This window comes from Heterocephalus glaber, unplaced genomic scaffold, assembly GCF_053883595.1.
Source record: "Heterocephalus glaber isolate CG9 unplaced genomic scaffold, H.glaber_assembly_v1.0 deba00001446, whole genome shotgun sequence".
Taxonomy (NCBI): domain Eukaryota; kingdom Metazoa; phylum Chordata; class Mammalia; order Rodentia; family Bathyergidae; genus Heterocephalus; species Heterocephalus glaber.
The window spans coordinates 767,547-791,433 of record NW_028258298.1 but is presented as its reverse complement, the minus strand read 5'-3'; the positions used below and the strand labels follow the sequence as shown (position 1 = coordinate 791,433).

Below are 23,887 nucleotides of genomic sequence, written 5' to 3'. Positions count from 1 at the left end.
CCTTACTGAAATTTAAATACCTTCATATAACAAGTACTGGGGCAATGTTGCTCTCTGAGTTCCTATAAGCAGGGAAGTTTAACCCTTACCTGGAATGTGTGCTTATTCTCCCAGAATGAATTGATAAGTTGCACAAGATAGCAGGGGTCCAGTGGCACTAGCAGTTGGCTAAGCAGTCACACTTAGTCTCAATAGCTACCAAGATGGACAGGAGCATAAGCTGAATCAGCCTTGGTATGAGAACCCATGTTGGAGACTCCCTGCTATGATGATGACTGCTCCTGGTGGACAATTGTAGAGGATAATATCATCAACAGCCTTCATCCACTGTCAGCCTGGTTGCTTTTGCCTCTTCTGGCTGAGAGTCTCATATGGGCATTAGCATATATTAAGGAGGCTTTTTACTTGACATCCATTCCTTTATGCCCACCTACATGCTTTTCCCCAAGACCTAATTGTCCTCAGCCATCCACTCCAGCTGGCCAGGCCATTCACCACTGCCCACACATATTTTATCCTGAGCTCCCTCCTCTATTCACACATAGTGGAGAGCCAGGTGCACTATCTGAAGCTTTCCTCCCTGGAGCTTTTGGTCCACCACCATCTTTCAAGGATTTGAAGTGCACCACTCAGTGTGATGGCTGTAAAGCTAGGGCCATTTCCTGAGGGCAACAAGAAAAGCCTGCCAACCAATAGCCACCTAGGTACTGGTTCACGGATCCTTTCTTTCTGAAGAGAAACCAGGATGATGCAACCTGGCACCCATCCATCTCTTCTCCATTGTGCTTTTAGCATGTGCCAGACTCTGACCTTTCCTCCTCTGTGCACCCCTGTGCTTGCTGGCTTCTCTCCAAAGCAGCTGCCACCTTCTACTATATGGTAACTTGTGCTTCTTTGTTTATTTTATGTCCTCTAAGAAATGTTAGCTCACTGAAGGTAGGGAATTTAATGGACTTGGTTCACAGTTATATCACAAAGCCGGACGTAGTAGAACCCCAAAACATTTGTTAAGTGTTGATTTTTAAGAGTGAGTTCATGCTATATTCTCAGAGACATCAACCTCAATAGCTGCCTCTACCTTCCAAAACAAACACTAAGTCAGACTTTCCCAGGATTTTCTCTCACGGGGCCTGTTCTACATCAAAATAAATGCTACAGTTTTAATTATATATGTATATGTTTATTTATTTCACAGACATACCCTATCCTAGATGCTGAGGTCTTTGAGGGACAAAAGTATTATCTTCTCTGTGAAGAGGCTGATTAAAGATGTTCAATGAAGAGAAGAGATGAGAGGAAGGGGAAAAGAAAGAGCAAAGGAAGGCATAAAAAGAAAATATCAAGCTGATTTTATGTACTTTATTGCATTTAAAATGCTAACACCTTTTTTTCTAGAAAGCTGGCACCTGGTGCTGAGGAGTATCCACACACACACACACACACACACACACACACACACACACACACAAACTGGGGGCTAACTATTCAAGGACCTGAGGGAATTCTTACCTCTCAAGGTCCTAAACTGGTGACATGACTCGAGGAAACACCTCAGAAGTGTTATGTGGGACTTTCCCTTCACCATGTAATGTGAGAATATCACCTCTCCATTATATCACATGCTCCTTCTCTTCAGGCCATCTGTCTCCATTTCCAGCTGCCACAGTCAGAACAAAAGACAATCATACTCTTCCTTTGTCTGGCTTCATTTAAAAAGGATCATCCCTCAATTACCAAGTTTTGGATGAATTACAGCAAATGTGTGTTTGTAGTGATGAGGACAAGCAACTGTCCCATATTAAATTTCTCAGAACTCTTCTTAATGTCACACAAGACAGCATCCCTGAGACCATCTTTGTGTAGAGTTGATACAGAACAGGAGATGACTGACATTGCAGATTCCAGGGCCTGCATATGTGAGCATGTTCATACATACAGGTGCAAGCGCCCACCTCCACATGTGTGCTCTTATGCATGTTCATCATCCACACACATACATGCACCTCCATACACTTGTATACATATGCATGCACATGTGCATGCACACGTTTCACTGAAAGAAGGAATAATGTAACTATAGACAACTAAGTTAGGTAGAAATATTCTAGGCATTCAGACAAGGTGAGGCCCTCAATGGAGTCAGTGCAGAGGACAAGAACACATTACAACTGTGGCTGGAGGCACATCTGTTAAAGGCCAGGCCTCAAGATGAAGACAGAATGACTGGGCCTGCATGCCTCCCTGAGAGATAAACAATAAATTGAAGAATACTATAATTGGTATCACCTGGTCCAATAAAGTCTAGATTGACATAAGTCACCCTGGTGAGTGAGCAGGACCTACTGATCCATCCCTTCCTAAAAAGCTTCTTGTTCTTTTCATATACCCTTGTCAGGTGACTTGCTTCCCTATCAGATCAGTATTCCCTAAGTGGCTATACCTGCAGTCTTTTTGGTTGATCATAGTTTTGACCCATGTTGTACTCACCTCATGATTTTGCTCTATAAAACTTCCTTTGAGAAGTGGGCTTGTTGGCATCCCACTATTGGGTCCCTTCCTGTCTCTCAATACATTTTTCCTACTCTTAACTTCTGTTGTTCCTTAGAATTCATTCTTTTATTTTGGGGAACATTAACTTAGTATAACTGACATCTAGCACATTGGGAGTTACATTTTTTCCCTATATCAATGTGACCAGAACAGGGGACTTTGGTTGTCTACGCAGATCCCATGCATCTGTTGTTCTTAGTCTCTGGGCTGGGCATGGTTCTGCCCTGGAAGGATTTCACTGCTGTGGGAGGCTGAGCTTCCACTCCAGTCAGGGGGTGCTACTAAAGGTTCAGTGCGCTGATTTAAAACAACAACAACAACAAACTTCTCACCTGATTTCAGGGCAATGATGGGCCTCAGCATTTTTGCTGACTTCCAAAGTATCCTAGTGATTTCCCTGCCCAGATCGACCCAGTTGTGGAAAAGCACGATAGCGATCAAAACGAAGCTCTAAATCTCAGTCCTGGAGGAATTAGAAACCCAGAACTGCAGCTGTGCAGGCAGCCTCACTCTAATGCGTTTCTTTTGGACAGTTTCTGAGATACCTTCCCATTCATAAGCAGGGCTCAGAATGGCAACTGTACTGCATATAGCAGAAAAATGCCTTAGCATGTCTCACACTCCACCTTCTCAGTCCTCACTCCAAACAGCGCTGCTGTGCTCAGCATGGGGCATCTGCTGATAAATTTGAGATCCCGAGGCCTTGGGTCAGTGATGAGGGCCTCTAGGACGAGGCTTGGTCCTCTGAAACAAACCCTCTCAGTGGACTCCCTTGACACTTGCCAATGCAGCTCTTCTGCAAGCCAAAGTCACCTTCTGTGAGTTGGTTCCATCTCTCATTTCTTCCTTCCTTTTCCTCCCTGCTTCCCTGACTCTCCTCAAAACACTGCACAATTTCTGTGAGATAAACTGCTTTGTTTCATTCAGGATCCTGAACAAGAAGGTCTCCAGTGTGGCTAGGGCTTTCTCTCAGATTAGGATGAGTCTCTTGTCCCTGAGGATGGCTCAGGGGATGGAGTGATCCTCCCTCCCAGGGGTGGCACTCAGGTCCCAGATTGGTGAGCCCAAGCTTAAACTCTAATCCCATTGAGTGCTCTGGTTTCTAGCAGAGCAGCTTACTGTGGGGGCCCACAGGGTCCAATTTCACTATCATCACTGACTAGACATTCATCAACAAACAACAAACAACAACAATGCAGTGAAGTCTGTGCCCATCCAACTGAGGGATCCTCTGGTGGAAGGAGAGAATAGAAGGAAGGTGGTAGCAGAATCAAATGGTAGTGGCTTCATTTTTTCAATACTGGGAATTGAACCCAGTGCCTTGATACTGAGCTCCAGTTCAGCAATTTTTTAAAAAATTTTGAGACAAGGTCTCACTAAATTGCCATGTTGCTAAAGCTGGACTTGAATAGCAACCCTCCTGCCTTTGTCTCCCAAGGTTCTGGCATTGCAGGTGTGTGCCACCATGCCACCATGCAGAAGAAACTATGCACATGCTGCACCCACTGTCACTGGTCCCCCGTGCTCACTGGCCTGGCTCTCAAGGCCTGTGCTCAGCCACCCCATAGGCACCCACAATGCCATGTATGTCTGAAAGGAAAAGGGAGACAAAGGGAGAGCAACCACTTCTGTGAAGCCCCAGCTGCAGCTCACTTCTGGGCAAAGAGCAAATCCCTTTTCACTTTCATTCCTGTCTTTTGATCTTGGTCCATTGGTAATCTCACTCAATGGGGCCTTAAGGTAAAGCCAGAAAGCTGCTGGTCTGAGCTCATTAGTGCCTTCTCAGCTCACCTCATCTGATTCTCTCTGAGTACTTCTTGCAGAGCCACATGTTAATGAACCTCACTCCCCTCACCCATCCCTCAGCCTTGTGCCCTCCCTCCTGTCTGCCCCTGGACCCTGGGAGATGAGGCCCAGGTTGAGAGTGAAGCCCTCAAGGAAGAATCCCAGCTCCAGAAGCTGCAACCTTCCTGGTTCTTGCTCCCAACAGTACCTACTTCCCCGACTCAGAAGCTGAGGAGCCCAGAACAGGGTCTGCAGCTGTTCCTGGGCACCTGAGCCACAGTGCAGGACAGGGAGCTGCCAGGGCTCTGTGCAGCTTCTCTCCAGGAGCCAGAGCTGCGTCAGGCAGGAGGGAGGGTTGGAGCTGGACTCTGGGATTCTGGTGGGCCCTGCTGGGCTGGAGTGTCCCTGTAAGAACAGCGCTCCAGCCATATGACCGCAGCCCTGAGACTGTCATGCCTGGGATTTCTGGCCCAGCATATTGAGGATAGTTTGACAACACGTTTGACAGAAAGCTGCTTCCCACAGAATGAGGCAAAGGCAAGACTGCTTAGCTTTATGCATGATCTTTAATTAGAAAAATCAGTCTTAGCCACACAGCAAAATAAAACTGATGATTCAATGACAGTTAATCACTTGCAAGAAATGAAAGATGACCTTACAATGAAGATTTATCTCATGTTATTTTTCCCCAAGCACTCCTAACTAACTGATTAATGTAGTAATGATCACTGATATTTCCATGTGTGGTTTGAAGAATTTATGTGACCATCTGTCTTCTCAGGAGCCTAGGGCAGTACTTGAACAGTATGGTTAAAATAGAAGAAGGAAGTGGCTCTTCCCTTCCTTGTGAGTAAAATGAGTTCACTGGAGACCACCTTTGGAGCTCAGTGACATGGAGAGCAGGTAAATGGAGGATAGGCTCATGCCACAGGAGCAAGACCTGGAATGGTGACCACAGATCCATCCAGTCAGTGACAGGTGGCTTGGATAGGGGTGAGGACACCCAATAGCTGCTCCTCCCATTAGGGTAGAACAAGAGGTTCTGAAATGGTGTACGGAGTCTTGAATGCAATCTTAAGATGGAGTCTCCACTGGGGCTGGAGAGGAAAGTGAGACCTAGCAAGCCAAGGAGGCTGGGGCTGTCAGCAATGACTTGCCTTGTCAGTGAACCTTGTAAGGATGGGCAATTATGTGTGCATGTTCATGGGCATGTGTTTGTGTGCTGCACATGCTACATGTGTCCTTGGGTGTACACACGTGTGAACATACTATTGTGAGTGCATGTATGCATGTCTGTGTGTTTGTGGGTGTGCGTTAATTTGTACATGTATATGCATGTGTGTCTCTCTAGTGCACCGACGGTATGGGATGGAAACGGAGGCACTAGCCCCTGTTATCTTTCACAGGTGTGTCTTGGAAACATGGAGAAGCCAGTGCTTCAGAAAATGATGAAAGATGTGGAAGGCTGCAGTATCAGAAACTCAGCCTCCGGAAGAAGGCCTCTGGGGCCCCATCAGCCAGGCTGTGGATTCCAGAAAATGGTTGAATTTCTCCAGAAAGATCCCCAAAGCCCTTTCCTACAGCTTTCCTTGACCCACCTCTTTCCTACACATACTGATCAGCAACAGCTAGCCACCTTCTCTGTCCCTGGAACTGGTTAGTCTTGGCTAAATCTGATGAAGCAGTCATGAACCATAGCATCCCAGAATGACTTAGTTGGGTTTCAGGTATAAAGAAAAGTGTGCCTGGCTGTGGTAGGGGTGGGGCTCGGTCACTGGGACCTGAGCAGTGCCTGCATGGAGCTGTTCAGGGAGCAGTGCTGTCTTCCAGCTTACAGGAATACCTGGAACCTGGATGGAACTGGGGCCGGGAGCTGCAGAACCATCATGGTATTTCTTGCATCAAGTGCTGCTCACTTCATTATGGAAGACCTTTGACCATTTTTCAGAGCTCCTGTAAGCTAGTCCAGCCAATTTCAGGTTGTATTTTGGTACTGAGAGCTAGGGATGAGCGCTTGGAGTTTCCTGGTCCACCATTTTGGTAATATCCTTGATTAATTCCTTTATAATTTATACCCTCAAATTTTCCTTTTATCGTTTTTTAACCACTTGGCACTGCTATAATTTTCTTTTTATTTTTTTTTAGCAATTTGCATTTTCTTGTACTTTCCACATAACTTTAATTTGAAGATTCTGATGTTTTATAGTCATGGGATTAAAAATAGGCATAATGATACATAAACAAGAAAGCTGTATTAATGTAATTTATCTGTAATCTGTAATTGTAGGTCATTCTCTTAGCAAATTAGAAGAAGTACAAAAAACTGAAAGGTGCAGATATTTCCCTTTGGATGGCATCAAATATATTTTTAGCAGCAAATATATTTTCGATAGTTATCCTTCTTTTTATTACACAACCTGGGACTTTTCCCCCAAGGATTGTCTCCTTATAAGCCCTTGTGTTCTTATTTATCAATTCTAAAATCTCAGAAATCACAGGACTTTTTGATTATTTTACCGAGAGAAACTAAGGTATTTTCCAAGTTTGTTTATTTCTTAAGACCACCTGGAAATGTCTGCCTATATTTAATTTAATTTTTTTAAATTTAATTTTTAATTAAATAATCTAATTAGAATTTTAGCACATTTACAAAGAAAATAAGGCTCTCTTCACATCATCTAAGGAGTCTATTCCACAACAGTGTTCAAAAGTTTTCTGAAACATAAATTTTATTTTTATTTAGTTTATACTGTTGAAACATTGTTTAGTCCACTCTAAAACATGGTTTTCCTGAAATTTCTCTATGTATTCATATTATGGTCTATGTCTACTGCAGTAAATCACCATAAATATAGCAGCTTAATACAACATAAACTAATCATCTTATGAATCTATACTTCAAAGTGTGGCTCACTAGGTAAAAATGAAGGTGCCAGCAGGTTGGCTCCATGAGAGAATCTGTTTCTTTGTCCTTTCCAGATGATACGAGCTATGTTCATTCCTTTGCCGATGACCTTTTCCTCTATCTTCAAAACCACCAACTTCAGGCTCAATCTCCCTCCTACTGGCTCAGTCTGACACTGGCTGTTCTGCCTCCCTCTTCTAATTTAAGGTCCCTTGTAATTATATTTTTCCCACCTCGATTGTCTCAGTTCATTTTCTGTTACCATAACAAAATCCACAAGCCTGGGTATTTTATAAAAAAAAGAGGTTCATTTAGCTCAAAAATTGTGGAGGTTCAAGAGATGGTACTGACACCTGCTTATTTCTGGTGAGGGCCTCATTGTGAATGACATTTCAAGGGCAGGTTGTATATGAGAGGGCAAGCAGTACATATGTAGTGGAATTCAGGGAACTGCCATTATCTCATGGAACACCTCACATTCACAGAACTAACCAGTCCCATAGGAACTACATTAATCCCTTCCAAGGGTGGTGTCTTCAAGATGAGATCACTGCCCACCACCCTACCTAGTGCCTCCATACTGGGCACCAGCTTCCAATGTGTGAACTTTGGAGGACACACTCAAGCTATTACAGACAGCTAAGCTAGATAGAAATCAATATGCAGTCAGAGAGGGATTAGGCTCTCAAGCAAGTCAGCACAGGAGATAAGACACACAAACATCATGGCTGGAGGCAAGTCTGAAGAGAGCCCTGCCTCAGGATGGAGATGGAATAGCCAGGACTGCAAAATAAACTGCAACTTGAGATTGTAATTAGCACTGTAATTAGCAACTGTAATTACCAACATCTGGCCCAGTGGCCCAGATACACATCTGATGCATAGGTGGGTGGTCAGAACATCTGGATCCATCCATTTCCAAAAATGCCTTTGTTCTTTCCATATATCCTTGCTACATGACTCATTTCAGTATTGGATCACTATTAGCTAAGCAACTATAGTTGTAATATTATAGGTTGATCGCAGTTTGACCCACTACTATACTCACATTTGGATTTTGTTGTGTAAATTACACCTGACAAAAAGCCTCAGTGGCCATGCACTCAGGACCCCTTGGAAATCCAGGAGCTATTGTCCTACTCCTTATTTCCAATAACTCTCCTAACTTCCTCCTTAGATTCATGAATTCATTCCTTGATTTGTGAGACCACAAACTGAGCACATCTGACATTTAACAGGTTAGGAGTTCCTTTTCCCATATCAAAATCATCCAAATCAGAGCAAAGCTAATCCAGGATAATCTCCTGGTTTTAAAATCAGCTGATTTAGCAACCTAAATCCCATTGCAATCTTAACTCTCCTTTGCCATGTAACACAACATATTCACAGTTTCTGGGTTCAGGATGGAGATGGCCTTAGGCAGGCATTACTTGATTTTATTTATCACAACAGTATATTTTCCATCTTTATTGCTTAAATCTTTTGTTATTGAATTTAAAATTTCACATATATGCTTTATTTAATCTTGTCTCTTCTATCTCCCCAATAATCTGTCTGTAGTCTAGAACAAAAAGCATCTAGTAAAATTCTAAATGGTACAGAAAGGCAGTCAAGGAAGATAGGCTTTACAAGGCCACAGAGTCTGAGATTATCTGGGAGTTAGGATTTTCAGACCTCATCATACTAAGGATGAAGCTGGATATTGAATATTTGTACCATAATGAACTTATAATATTTTGGACTTTCTTGGAAAATCTGAATTTATATATACCTTTACCTTTCAAAGCTTTTCCATAATGACCATTGGTAGGGTAAATTTTTTTATTTTTTAACTATCAACAAAGAACAAGAGTAAAAATTATACTGCAGGAAGTAAAGAAAGCAGAAGTTTTTCGAGGAGGGATTCATGTTTTGAAGTAGTTTTTGAAGAGTTTTGAAAATGACTGTGTTCTGGCTACATCCCATCTTCCATCTGTGTTTGTAAATAAAGTTTTATTAGCACACAGACAGACCTTTTCATTTATGTAGCTGTTTTTATGCTGTAAAGACAGAGTCAAATACCTGCCACAGAGATTTTGCAACCTACAAAACCTAACCTGTTTACCATGTGACGTGAACAAGTTGCTAATCTTGTACCAACAAATCACAAATGAGGAATGTTCGCAATTCCCAAACCAAACAGAAAAGAGGAAGGGGCAGCACATTCAGCACCTTCATATCTTTGACCCCAGAATACAGATGTTTAGTGATTTTCTTTCATAAACTACAAGACTCAAGGAGGGTTGCCCTATGAAGAGTTTGAAAGAATCAAAGGAAAATTCGAACAACTGTTTATTAATGAACAGGTTGCAGGACTAATTTCTGACCCTCAGGGCCTGGAACTGAACACTCGTAAATCTATTCTCCAGAAATAGCCTCTTAAACTTTCAACAGAAAAAGAACAGTTCATGGAAGAAAATCTATGAAATAAGATTTTATCATATAGACAAAAGAAAATACAAGAGCAGAAGAAAAATCAGGTTATTAAAAATATTTATAAAATATATCTCCAAAACAAAAGGTCTAATATGATTTTCCCAATAGTTCATAGGCCTGGGCAATTTTACATCCCAGGGGGCATTTCCAATGTCCTGATACATTTTTGTGTGTCACATCTGGGTGGAGGGTGCTACTGGAATCTGGTAGGGAGAAGCCAGAAATGTTTTTCAACATCTTATAGTACAAAGAACCACAATAAAGAATCACCTGTTCAAAATGTCAGGGGGAAAGCCTTTCTTAAAGCAAAGACCAAGGTCTAATTACTTAGTTGTTACTTCTAAATCAAACTGCTAGTTAACTAATGTAAAAATCTAAGTTTGTTGACCTCATACAACCAGCTGCTTGGATATAAATTCTATTACTTCAAAGTGATCTGGAAGAAAGTTCCAGAACTGTTAAAGGATGATGATTGAAGTGCAAGGGTGAGGTTGATTTGCAGCTTACCATACTGAGGGGGCCATGCTGAAACAGTCAGGAGTGCTCTCTGAGTAGACAATGTGCTGGTCTTTTTTTTTTCTTTTTTGGTTGTTGTTGTTTTTCACTTTTATTAGTCCATGTTTGTAGTACATAATGATTACATTCACTGTATGGGTGTGGTACATGTATGTAACACATTTCAGTTCCCTTCTTTTCTGCCCTCCTTCCACCTTCCTTTTATTTTCCCAGCATCAGATTCATTTATTTATCTTATAAGACCTTATAAAGTTAATTATCATATATACAGATTGAAAATCAGACTAATAGGTCAAAGAACATACAAAATGTGTGACAATTGTTCTAAGTGGAGACACACTTTTAGATACATTGTCCACACTGGATTATAATACCTTTTGTTTTCTTTCTCCTTTTTCCTATTATCTGTCTTTTATTTTGGAATATATATATATATTTTTTTTCTTTTTAAATTTTTCTTAAATTTTATTTATTTTAAAATTTTTTGTTAATTTTATTGGTACATTTTAGATTTATATATATATATATAATGATCACATTCATCATAGAGAATTTGTACTTATAACATATTTTGGTTCTTTTTTTCCCAATCCCCTCCCCTCCCTTCAACACTTCTTTCCTTCCCCTCCTTATTTACAAAAGCTTTGTTTCCATTTTTTCCTTCTATTCTCTTTTTTCTTTTCCTTTCCATCTTTTTCCCCTCCCCTGTCTCTTGTTCCCCTTCCCATTTGAACATTTTTTCCCATTTCCCAATATCTAACATATTTTGGTCCTTATTCACATTTTCCTTTTCTCATACTAGAGAAACAATGTGATATTTAAGCATGTTTGTCCAATTTATTTCACTTAAGAGTATGGTTTCAAGGTGCATCAGTGGTCTTAAGGTATGTATACTTTTCCATATAAGAGAAACCATGTGATATTTAAGGTTGTGAGTCTTAGTTACTTCACTAACATTATAGTCTAAAGGTACATCCATTTTCTGACAAATGACCCAAGTTTATCCTTTTGTTTTTAATCACAGAGCAGTACTTCATTGTGTATAAATATCACTTTGTATCCATTCATCTGCTGATGAGTATTTCCAAAGTTTAGCTATTATGACTTGTTCAGCTATGAACATAGGTATGCATACATCACTGTGGTATGATGTATTTAACTCTTGGGGAAGATACTTAGAAGGGGAATAGCTGGGTCAAATGGAATTTCTACTTTCAGTTTTTTGAGGACTCTTCATACTGATTTTCATAGTGGTTTCATTAGTTTACACTCCCACCAACAGCAGACAAGTTTCCTTTCTCCCCACAGCCTTGCTAGTATTTGTTATTGGTTTTCTTGGTGGTAGCCATTCTTTCTTCAGTGAGATGGAACCTGTGTTGTTTCTCAAATGGCCAATGATATTTAACATTTTTTTTCACATATTTACTGGCTATTTGTATTTCTTCATCTGAGAACTGTTTATTCATTTCAGATGCTCATTTTTTTACTTAAATTCTTTTATTGGTACATTTTAGGTATACAACACATTTACATTAACATTGGGAACTTGTACCTTTACATGGTGTATCTTGGTTCTTATTGTTCCCCATTCCCTGCCCTCCCTTCACCCCATCCACCCTTCCCTGTTTACAAAGACTTTGTTTCCATTTTTTCCTTTTCTTTTAATTTTTCCTTTCCCTTCTTTCCTTTCCCCTACCCCTCCCACTTCCTCTACCCCTTTGGACCTTTTCTTCCTATTTCACATTATCAATTATTCATTTTAATTCTTATTTACACTTTCAGTTTCTTGAACCAGAGAAATTATTCAGTATTTACACATGTGTGTCCTATTTATTTCACTTAAGAGTATGACCTCAGTGTGTCAGATGCCCATTTTTAATTGGGTCTTTAAATTTAGGAGTTAACATTTTTTAGTTTTTTATATATTCCAGATGTTAGTCCTTTGTCTGAGGAGTAGGTGGCAAAATTTGTTCTCATTCTGTAGATTGTCTGTTCGTGGATGTGCTGGTCTTATAAAGGTACCTCTGTGTGTGAGGAGGGTGGCACCATCCACAGAAGCAGGTGACCCAAGTGAGACTATAATTATTGGCTATAATTATTAGCATGCAGAAGTATTGGGGCTAGGACAGTGATAACCCAAAATCAAGGCTGCAGAAGTAAAGCCTCTCTGATTCCCTGTATGCCTGAGTCTCTCACCTCAGTCTCCTTCAGGGTGGGTCACAAAAACCAGAACCTAAAAGCCAGTCATAGATCCTAAAAATCCCGGATCTTCTGCCCATTTCTCTGTAACAGCTAGTCGTAAAGAAATTAAGCCCCTCATTTCAGAGGGGTCCTTTCCCAAACCCAGCAGGAAGTATAAACCTCAGCGTAAACAGGACCTCAGAAGAATCTGAGCAGCCACCTGTCTTAGTTATTTCTCTCTTATTGCTGACACAAAATACACAACACCCAAAGTTAAAGGAGGAAAGATTTATTTAACTCACAGTTTGTAGAGTTTCAGTTCATAATAAGCTGGCTCCAAGGTAGGGTGGCATGACAGACAGGCATCACAAAGGAGAAACAGTTCATGGCAGGCAGAAGATAGCAGAGCAACAAGGGACAAGCCAAGCTTCTTTCTATCCCTTATATCTTATCCAGGCTACTTAGGGCAGGTAGCCCTCACACCCTTAATCCCAGTGCCCTTGATCTGCAGTGCACCATGAATCAATTCCAGCTTCACACACTCTAGATCCAGCCACCTCTAAAAAAGCCCCACCTGTGACCACATGAGACTTTAGGGGAACATCTAGACACAAGCCATAACACCAGTCTTGCTGGGTCTCCACACTTGGGCTGTTCACTAGCTCAGGACATTTTTGTCTAATCACATTTCTACAAGGCTGTTCCTGCTTCACTGAACCTAAACATGAAATCAAACAGCTTTCCCTGGGTCCATGCATCTTTCATCTGAAGGCTCCCATGATGTGTAAACTTAGATTAAATGAGCTTATTATTCTTTCTGCTGTTAAGCTCTCTTTTGTTATAGGATCTGATGGGTTAGGAAGCAGTCACTCCTTTCCTGTCTACAGAGGCCCCATACTTTATATCACTCGAAGCTGATGGGCTGAGTTCCTGAGTCAGGACTGTAAAGTATATCCCTGGAGGAATGTGTTCCCTGAGGGCAACCTATTGAAAGAACAACTCATAACCATAGCTAAGGAACAAAATTTCCCTAAATTTGTAGGATTTTCTTTTTAATTTTCAAATGTCTTCACTTTCCCATAGATAACTTCAACTGCTTGCCTTTCAGTATAACAGAAGCAGAATTCTTTCCACAGAACACGGCCCCGTGCAGACACCCTGCTCTACCTTCCCTCCAGCTCCCTTGTCCTCCCTTGGCTCACAATGTTCCAGACCTTCCACATAGCCCCTCATGCTCCAGGCTCCTCTTAGAGGTGCTAAACCTGTAGCCAGCCTCTGCCCTGAAAATGTGGTGCTCGTGCACTCTATGGCTGCATCTTCTCCCTGTCTGGTGTCGGCTCAGATACAAGGAACCCTTTAACCAGCTGGGACCTAGGTGACCCAAGGCCCCCTCCCCCCAGCATTTTCTACCTTCCAATTGTTGCTGCCATTGAGGATCACTATGTTTACCTATTTTCCATTTGTTCACTCTTGCTCCCACTTCTTCTTGGGATTGCCAGTCCTGTGGGGACAGGCCAGCTTCTGCTCTTATTCATTCCTATGAAGGGAGAAAACTTCAATGCCTAATACTGAGAAGCAACCGCATAGTAAGCTCTCAATAAATATTTGACATGTGAAGGTTTGATTAATAAATGTTTTTATGAATAAGTAATCACAGTTTTTTACCTGGGAAACTAAGGACTTGATATAACATATTTCTAAGTTTGGTTGCATTTTGGAGTGTAAGAACAATGTTTGCCTTAGCACAGAAATTCGTCAAGGTTCCTACCTGGCAGGGCCTGACTTTGTCCTCCAGAGTGGGCCTCGGAAAGTGGGCTGCACTGGGGATTTGTGTTGCTTGGAGGGGTGGGGAAGAGTGTTTGGAAAAACTTCATGGTAGGGGTAGTAGTCCTGTTGATTTTAACAATATCATTCAGAGAGTAATTTCAAATTTTCTCACCACAGAACAAATAAGCATTCAAAGTGATGGATATGTTAGTTAGCTTGATTTAATTATTCTGCATTACATGCATGTATATCATAACATCACATTACACCATATTGTAATTATAATTTGTTGATTAACAATAAGTTGGTATTCACTAAGTTGATGATGAAGGCCGCCAAGGGAAAAAGAGCATGGATGTGCAACTTAGCTGACTATAGGCTGCTGACAATGGTGAGAGCAGTGTGAAGGAAGAGTCTGCAAAAGACACAGGGAGTTGTACTGGGCTGAACTGATAAAGCCTGCATTCTCTGCTTAGACCTATGAAGAGATGTCATGTGCAGTCTAAGCTCCAGAAGGCTTTTGTTAGAGGACAATCTTTATCTTAGAGAGGTTAGATTGGTGCTGGGTGAAGGACAGTGTGAATGGGATGAAGGCAAAGGCAGGGGACCCCAAAAGGTGATTGCAGCAGTCCAGATTACCCCCATAGCATTAACAAATGCTATGGGAATGGAGAGAAGGGGATAGGACAATAAGAAGTTAGTGGGGAAATATAAAAAAATCAGGGCAGGCTCTTTCACTCTATGGGTTCCAAATTTTAAACCCAGTCTCTGGGACCACTTACCATCCACAGGCCTGCACAATGCCCAGCTCCTAGGACCATACCTGCTGATTGAAGATGAGTTCACAGCAGTTTGAATGCAGCTCCTTTGCATCATTTCTCCTAAAACCAGAGAGCTGGTGGGACAGGCATGGAACCACCACCCACATATGTTTGAAGGAATATATTGAAATGGCTCAGATTCTTCATGTCTCAGCCAATATGAATTTTCAGAGGCAGAAATTCTTGAATGTGTGTGGAATTGCTTCTTGACTGAGAAAGATGTATTTCTAATACTTTGAAAACAGGAAGGAGGAGGTGGCTGCTCCCAAGCCATATCTGTGGTTCTAGCACCATAGACCAGTACATTGGCCTCTTCTCCAGTCTTTATTTCCAGAGGCACAGAAGACCAAGTAGGCCTCACTTCCTAGGGTACGTTGGGAGGCCCTCAGGAAGGAGCAAGTTAGGAGGGATAGGGAACTATAACATTTGGGATGCAGCATGCACTGGGATAGCCCCAGTTGCGTAGATAGATGTTTCTCACTTTGGAGGTGACAAAACTGAGACTCAGTGAGATGCAGTAGCCATGTCAAATCATACCCCTTGAGAAATAATAGAGATGATCCAGGGCTTAGAGTGAAGTATGGGACATGCTTGAGTTACAGACTTTCCAAAGGGGCATTTACTATTTATCTCTCAGACTCTGCTTGTTCCCTCCCCCATGCATTAATTGTTAAACAAGCACTTCCTGAGTATCTGTTATGTTAAAATGTGGAGCTGGGCACTAGGAATGGATAATTTTCTATGGTAGCACAGAAGCTGCAAAGATAAGTGTAACCCAGAGATGTGAATGGTTTATAATCTTATGGGGAGCTAATACTTGCACACAGATGGCAGGAACACAGTGAAAGAAAGAAAAGACCCAAAAACTTATTAACAAAATAGAGTGGAGGTAGGAATAACTTCTTCAAAACTTGCGAGCATGTATCAGAGAATGCTACCCATGAAGGAATAGCATTTGAGTTGACCCTTGAAAGCTGAGGAGAATTTAAACCAAGGAAAGTGGATTTGCTGTGTAGGGAACCTTCTATCATGGGAAGGATTAGGCCATATGCATGCACTGGCTTCCCTAGCAGGGAAAAGGAGGCATCCGGGTGTCCCATGCATCCAGTGGCACAGAGGGCTTAGACTCACAGGCAAGCTTCCTGACTACAGGGGCAAGCTGGGTCTGCAGAGTGGACGATGACTGCTCTGGAAAGCAAGGAGACCACCTGCTCATTCTGGTGAGCATGGTGCCCCTGCCATCCCATCCCGCTGTGGCTGGTATGCTTGAAGGCACCGAGGTCATTCGATGCTGCAGAGGGACAGTCCTTCTGGGAGCACCTGGGTAGCCTCTGCTCCTGGCATCTCAGTGTGCCCATGCCTGCTACCAAGTGAACACTCAACTGACTCAGATTGCAGTGTGCTGGGGCCCTGCCCAGGGCCCTGACAAGTCATTCCATCCCTTCTCTGCCCTTCATTGTGCTGCTGTGAAGCTGTTGTCTCTTCCTGCCTGGACTGACATGGTCACTGTTAGATTTTCCCTGCCTTAAGGTGGCTGCTACATAAAATGGCAGCCTTTTCCTTCCCACAATACCCTGCTTCTCACTTAAAAATATGGTTTCACCCACCAGAAGACAACCTTCTTCCCAACATGCCTCTCTTCCCACCAAAAGAATAACCTGATACTTGCCACTTCCTAGCAAATAGTGATGTCACAGGCTCCTCCAATCCCTAGCCACTACATCATTCAACCCCACCCCAGCTCCTACAAGCCTCACCCCAACTCCTACAAGAAGCACTCCCTGTTCTGGCCATATTGCTCTCTCTCCTTTTTTTGGAGACAGCCCAGCAGATCATTCCTACAATAAAGGCTTGTTGTGGTTGTAGTCTAGTGTCCCAGCCCGCGGGTAAGTCAATGGAGACCCTAGAGGGGGAGTGAGAATGACAAGGGACAAGAGACACGAGAGATGGAGACAAGACAGGTTTCTGATCAAGTCTCGTTTATTGTGGAAGCTGCTACAGCATATATACCGTAGGGCTAGAGGGGAGGAACAAGGGGAGGGTACTGGGGCTATTTCCTTGTTGCCGGGTAGACTTTCAGCAGGCCCAGACATGCCCGTAAAAGGCACTCAAGAGTTCTAGCAGGGGGGGCAAGGCCCCCCACAGGTCCTCCCTTTAAAATTATAACTATAGTAGAAAGGCGTCAGGAGAGCCAAACCTGTGGGGGCTGAGCCTGTCTTGGGTCAGAGTGACATACGTGTCTGTACTGTGTACCTTACCCGTCATGGGTTAACCAGAGAATCAAGGCTCTGGCACCTGTCTTAGGTGGTGCACGAGGGCTCTCTCATTGTATGGCACGTTTGTTCAGTTGTCCGTCATTGGCTTGTCAGCCCACTCACCAGGTGGGGTGAGAACACTTTGCCATGGCAAGGACCTAATCGACAGTTTGGCATTTGTCCTGGTCAGCCATTGCCAATCTATGATAGTGGACCTGTATGGGCGCTGTTTTTATTGTCTCTATCTGGGCTCTAAGAAAGGCTGTAATTTTGTTGTATATTATGGGCCCCAAAGAAATGAGCAGAAGTAGGCCCAATAAGGGTCCCAGCAAAGGGAGAAGATAAGGGAGGAAACCATTGAGGCCAGTCCAGAGGGGATTTTGAGCAAATTCTTGTCGTCGTCTGTTTAGATCTTTCTGAAGTTTGTGAATTTTTTCCCTGACGATCCCAGATTTATTGGCATAGAAACAGCAATGTTTTTTTTAGGGCTGTGTAAATCCCCCCTTGTTCTGCCGTGAGGAGGTCCAGGCCCCTTCTATTTTGAAGGACCACCTCAGCCAAAGAATCAATCTGATCTTGTAAATCTGTAAGAGTGTTGGAGAGAGCTTGAACATCATTAATCAACTGGTTGGATAATTTGGCATAGGAGTGTAATGCCACCCCGATGCCAGCGGAGCCAGTGGCAAGGGCGCTGGACACCCCTAGCCCCATGAGCAAGGGGACCAGTGAGACAGCCCTTTTATGTCACCCAGCGATATAGTCAAAGCTGGGCAAGGGCACTGGCTCATCTCCAGGAATGAGGGCGATGTCCGGGAGGACAGTCACCACCACGCACAGCCCAGTCCAATTAGTGGGGAGGGAGGTGAATGCCAAGCTCCCTCCACAGATGAGCATGTGACCAGGGGCAGGGCAAATGGCGGCAGAGACATTCAGCATTACAGAGCAGAGAGAGAAATTTTGGACTCTGACAGGTATCTCAAAGCTATCGTTGTGGCCCGAACTTAGATAACAAACTGAGGCATTGAACTGTACTGGCTGGACCCTAAAGGGCAGAGAAAAACTGCAATTGTAACTAGAGCTGTTGGCATAGTCAGTTTGGTCGGCAACTGGCAAGGTGAGGGGCAGGGGTGTGCCAAGGGTCAAGCATAGCCAACAATCCGCAGCAAAGGCTGGGTTGGATGTATTGATCAATTGATAAGTGGCCTCTAAGACACTCAGGGTTTGGACATCAGGGTCTGGGCCTCGAGGTTTGGGAAGGGCCAGTGGATGATAATTTAGGGAGGGGTACATCTCTTGGATGGTAGTCTTGAGCTGTTTTTGTACTCGTTCTTCCCTGAGCTGATCTGAAGACCCGCCACCATCAGATATATGAATTGGGGCCTGTGGCAGCCAGCAGACATCTTTGCCAGGACTGCCGCTGCAGGAGGCTTGGCCAAATTTAGGATATCCAGTGGGACTGGAAAAGTCCCAGTCACCCCCAATGGAGCCCCTGTAAGTTCTTTGTAGAACAGCAGTTAGATATATTTTTCCATCGGAATGTGTACATTGTTGGACTTCAGTGTAACAGGTAGAATGCATCTCTGTGACCATGGCACAGCCGGTAGGGCATGGCCCTGGTTTGCCATTGATTGTTAGTATGACTTTAGGCTTAGTGACACAATCCCATTTTTGGTTATATCTTCCCGTTATCGAGGCCTCATAAACCAAGTAGGCAGTCTTGCTGTCGCAATCAGTACTACGGGTGTAACTTGTGGGTACGGGCCCGCCAGAACCCCCGGCACAGTCACAGGGGTTACCATACAGGGCAGTGAGCAGTTGTTTTTTGTTAACTGGTTGAAATCCGCTTTCTGCTGTCGGTGCCAGGAGCAGCAACAGGCCATGTAACAGAATCAGGGATGTCATCTTTTTAACCTGTAAGCAAAATTTTGTCCTGCAATGTAGGCAAGGCTGGGCTATAGATGAGGGAATTAGGCTAACCTGATTAAGCTTTTGAAGATGACCAATGTGGACATATTACAATAACATATTTAGAACTTAACCAATGTAAACATTTTGTAATAACATATTCAGTGCTTAAATATCAAGGATAACCAATGTAATCAATTTATAACATATTTAGACAATATTCGTTGTGATGTGTCTCCCATAAGATTATAATATAAAATTTACTAGGGGGTCCCTTTAATGAATTAAGACCAGAATAATCATTTTCTGGGTGGCCACTTCTATATTCATCAAAGGGAGTCCCCATAGTCTCTAATCATTTTGACAAGCAATTAAGAATATATATATCTTTTTATTTTACAACTGTTTATTGCAATTTGATTATTGCATGTAGGTGACAACACACATTACTTTTATAAAATAAATCTCAGTGGCACTTTGATCAATTAGCAACCTGGGAAGGAAGGCATGTCTTTAATTTAATAACATTTATCTGTAAGCCAATTTAACGATAGGCGAATATCTTCTGAAAAGGAAGGAAAAGAAATATTGAGCTCAACTGTACGAACACAAACAACAGACAACAGACAAACATATGAGACAGTTTATAAAATTAGGGTGCACTCAAATATATCTGGCCAAATTGAATTATACTATTCTCTTTATGATTATTAGATTATAATTGTAGGTGCTATTGTTAACTGGTTGAAATTGGACAATATTAGGTCATCGTTATCATCAATACGCTTATCAACTTGTTTCACTAAGCGTTCTGGAAGCCACCTGGCCGACTTCATTTCCTTGGAGTAAACACACACTGACCCTCGGTCCCAGATGAGTACGGGGTCAGGCCCATGCCATGAGTGGTCCAGGGGGTCTCTCCACATCACAGAGGCAAATTGTTTTTGTGTCTCTGGCTGCCAGAAACGGTTAGCTGAGGATAATCCCTTAGTGTCCAAATTTAAAAAGTTAAGAATAAATAGTGCATGTGATATTAGGTTTCTGGGTGACCCCTTGATAGGGTATCATTCTCCCCTTTTTATTTTATCTAATGTAATTTTGAGTGTGAGGTTGGCTTTTTTTATAATGTCTTGTCCTTGTGGATTATATGGGATTCTTGTTATGTGTGTTATATCTAATTGTTTGTAAAACTTTGAGAAGCCAGAGCTGGTATAGCCTGGACCATTGTCTGTTTTAATTTGTTGTGGACATCCAAGTACTGAGAAGGCAACTAGAAGGTGGGCAATTACATGTTTAGTAGCCTCTCCAGATTGTAGGGTGGCAAATATAAATCCACTATATGTATTAATGTTGACATGTATATATTTAAGATTTTTAAATTTAGGGTAATGTGTGACGTCCATTTGCCATAGGGCATTTGGAATTAAGACACGAGGATTAACTCCCAGATGAGGTGTGGGAAGATGGAGGGTGCACGTAGGACAGGTTTTAACAATTTGTCTAGCTTGTTTTCTAGTAAGTTTATACATGAGGCGAAGCGTGTGGGCACTAAGATGATGTAGCTGGTGTGCCTTTTGTGTCTGGTCAGTCTGAACGGGTGCATCAATATGTAGTGAGTAGGCAGAAGCCTGAGGTTTTGTGGCCAGGTCTGTTAGTCAATTACCCTCTGTAAGTGGCCCAGGTAGGTTAGAGTGGGCACAAAGATGTTTAATAAAAAAGGGCTTAGATCTTTTTTTAACTAGACCTTGTAAGTGGATAAAAAGGTTACCTGTCTGGGAAACGTTTTTTATCTGTCTACATGTTTTTAACAGAGGTACCGATTGGGCAATGTAAGCACTGTCTGTAAAAAGATTAAAGGCCTCTTTAGGGAAGGCCGAAAAAACCACTGTGACCATATGTAACTCGGTCATTTGGGTGGAGGAACAACTGGTCTGGAATTGGATGGTGTTAGTGTCTCACACATAGGCAGCCATCCCTGTGGAGGAACCATCTGTGAAGATCAACAGGGCCTCAGTTAATGGAGTAGGCGAGGTGACCTTTGGAAAAATAAAATCATGTCTATTGGCAAAATCAATAAGTTTATCTGGAGGATAATGATTATCTATAAGGCCTGTATAAGAGGAGAGGGCAATTGGCCAAAAGTCAGTAACTTGCATAAGCCAGTCAATTTGTTTTTTACTGTAAGATTGAAGGATAATGTCAGGCTCCTTTTCAAAATGGCACTTTTTAAGGTGTCAGTCCCGGGCAATAAGGTCAGAAACGGCCTTATAATAGGGGGTGATGACCCGTTTGGGCAAAACGGGAAGGTGTACCCACATGAGGGGTGTGGTCTGTCAAAAAACAGCAGTAGGGGAAAGCGTGGTCTTGTAGATAATATATTGTAGTGGTAAGCCATAATCTATAAAGGTAACAGTTTGACGAAGAATTGCTTGTTCTACCAAGGTGATGGCCTCGCGACCGGCGGGGGTAAGCTCCCGAGGTGAGGCAGGGTGACTATCCCCTTGTAGGATATCATAAAGGGTCCTTAGTTCTCTTTTAGCTAATTTAAGATAGGGCATAAGCCAATTTATATCTCCAAGCAATTTTTGAAAATCATGAAGAGTTTTTAGGGTATCAAGACAAAGGGTAAGTCTTTGGGGCGAAATGTGGGGTCCGGCCATTTGGAAACCTAAAAAGGTATAAGGGTCTTTTAACTGTACCTTATCGGGGGCAACCTGGAAGCCACGAGCCTCAAGGGCTCGGCGGAGCTCGGCATAACAGGTTAAAACCTCATTGTTATGTTGTCCAGCAAGCAGAATATCATCCATATAGTGTATAACATACATTTGGGCCCAAGAAGCTACAAAGGACTGGCAGAGAGTGGGGCTATTTGTCATGCCTTGAGGGAGCACCCGCCATTGGAAGCGTTGCATTGGAGCACAGAAATTGGTCACCGGAAGGCTAAATGTGAAGCTTTTTTGATCAGCAGAGTGTAAGGGAATGGTGAAAAAACAGTCTTTTAAATCAATGACAACCTTATAATACCCAAGGGGGATGGCTACTGGTGAGGGAAGACCGGGTTGTAAAGGTCCCATAAATACCATGGTCTTATTGACTGCTCTAAGATCTTGTAAGAGTCTCCATTTTCCTGACTTTTTTTTAATGACAAAGATGGGAGTATTCCATGGGGAATTGCTGGGGATGATATGGCCAGTGTGAAGCTGTTCCTGTACCAGCTGTTGAGCCACTAATAACTTATCTTTGGAAAGGGGCCATTGATCGACCCATACCGGATCATCTGAGAGCCAGGTGATCTTTTCAGCATGGTCTGTAGGAGTGTCAATGACCCCTATGGAAAATGGCCTAACCCTGTTCGGGGGGGTCGAAGGACTGGCTCAATGGGCTGTACAATACCTGCAGAGTGTTTACCTAGCCCTTTTTCTGGAATGTACCCATTTTTAAACATCTGTATAGTGACGACTTCATTAGGGCTAGAGATAATCATCCCCATTTGTGATAATAGGTCCCTCCCCCATAGATTAATGGGTAACCCTGAGATGATATAAGGTTGAATGGTGCCCTGATTGTCATCTTGGTCTTTCTAGGTCAGATCTTTGGCACTGCGTTTAGGGTTTTGACTCTGACCTATACCCTTGAGGTGGGTGAGGGTGTCTTTTAATGGCCACGCCTGAGGCCAATCTTTTCTTTTGATGATAGTTACATCAGCACTGGTGTCTACCAATCCAGAAAATTGTCTCCCATCTAACCATAAGGTCATGTGAGGCTTCTGGGCTGAGAGTATTTCCGACCAGTAGACATCGGATGAGCCGAATCCCTGGTTGCCTCTGACATTAAGAGTCTTATTAGAGGTAGGGAGAAGGGGAAGGAGCAACAATTGAGCAATTCTTTGGCCTGGCTGAATGGTGTTAATGGCTTTGGGGGAAGAAACCATAACTTTAATCTCTCCGGAGTAATCACTATCAATCACCCCAGGGTAGATCAGCAGCCCATCCATAGTGCTGCTGTTTCTGCCTATTACAAGCCCAAAGGTCTCCTTAAGCAGGGGTACAAAGACCCCTGTCGGGAGGGCCTGTACCCCCATTTTTGGAGTCAATACTGTGTGGGCGGTGGAACTGAGGTCCAGTCCAGCACTTCCCGTTGTTCTGAAGAGGTCTGAAATGGATTGTTGTTTGTTGGAGCAAAGTTGAGTGTCCCGTAAATTTGTTTGGGTCTGGGGGCCCGGGGCTGGCCCCCTCTCCCGTTTTCTTGGTCCGGGTTATGGGCAAGCGGGAGGGGCTGGCCCTGAGCGTCTGTCTTGGACCTGTACTCATTTGCCCAATGTCTCCCTTTATTGTATCAAGGGCAAGGCCCCGGAGGTGTGACCCTAGGGGCTGACGCCCTAGGGGCCTGACATTTTTTTTGTAAAGTGACCCTTTGTCCCGCACCGGAAACATTTGTTACCCAGCGGCGCGACAAAAACTGTCTGACCGTGTAACCCTGTATGGCGGCAGCCATAGCAAGCCCCTGTTGGTAGGCAGTCTCAATTTTTGAGCAAAGGTGAATGTAACCTGAGAGATCAGTTTTTTTTTTATAAGGGCGGATGGCGGCCTGGCAAGCAGCATTGGCATTTTTAAAAGCAAGCTGTTTAACAAATTCTGTCCCCGTTTCTGTGCTCCCAAAAATCTGACCCGCTGCTGTGAGCAGGCAGTGAACAAAATCCGTGAAGGGCTCATCAGGCCCCTGTCGGA

General features: G+C 43.1%; 1 pseudogene; it reads right to left on the bottom strand.

Moving 5' to 3' along the window:
• LOC101716914 (DNA sliding clamp PCNA-like) overlaps positions 1 to 21,967 on the bottom strand; it is a 35,521-nt pseudogene extending 13,554 nt beyond the window's left edge.
• Positions 21,968 to 23,887: the final 1,920 nt, after the last annotated feature.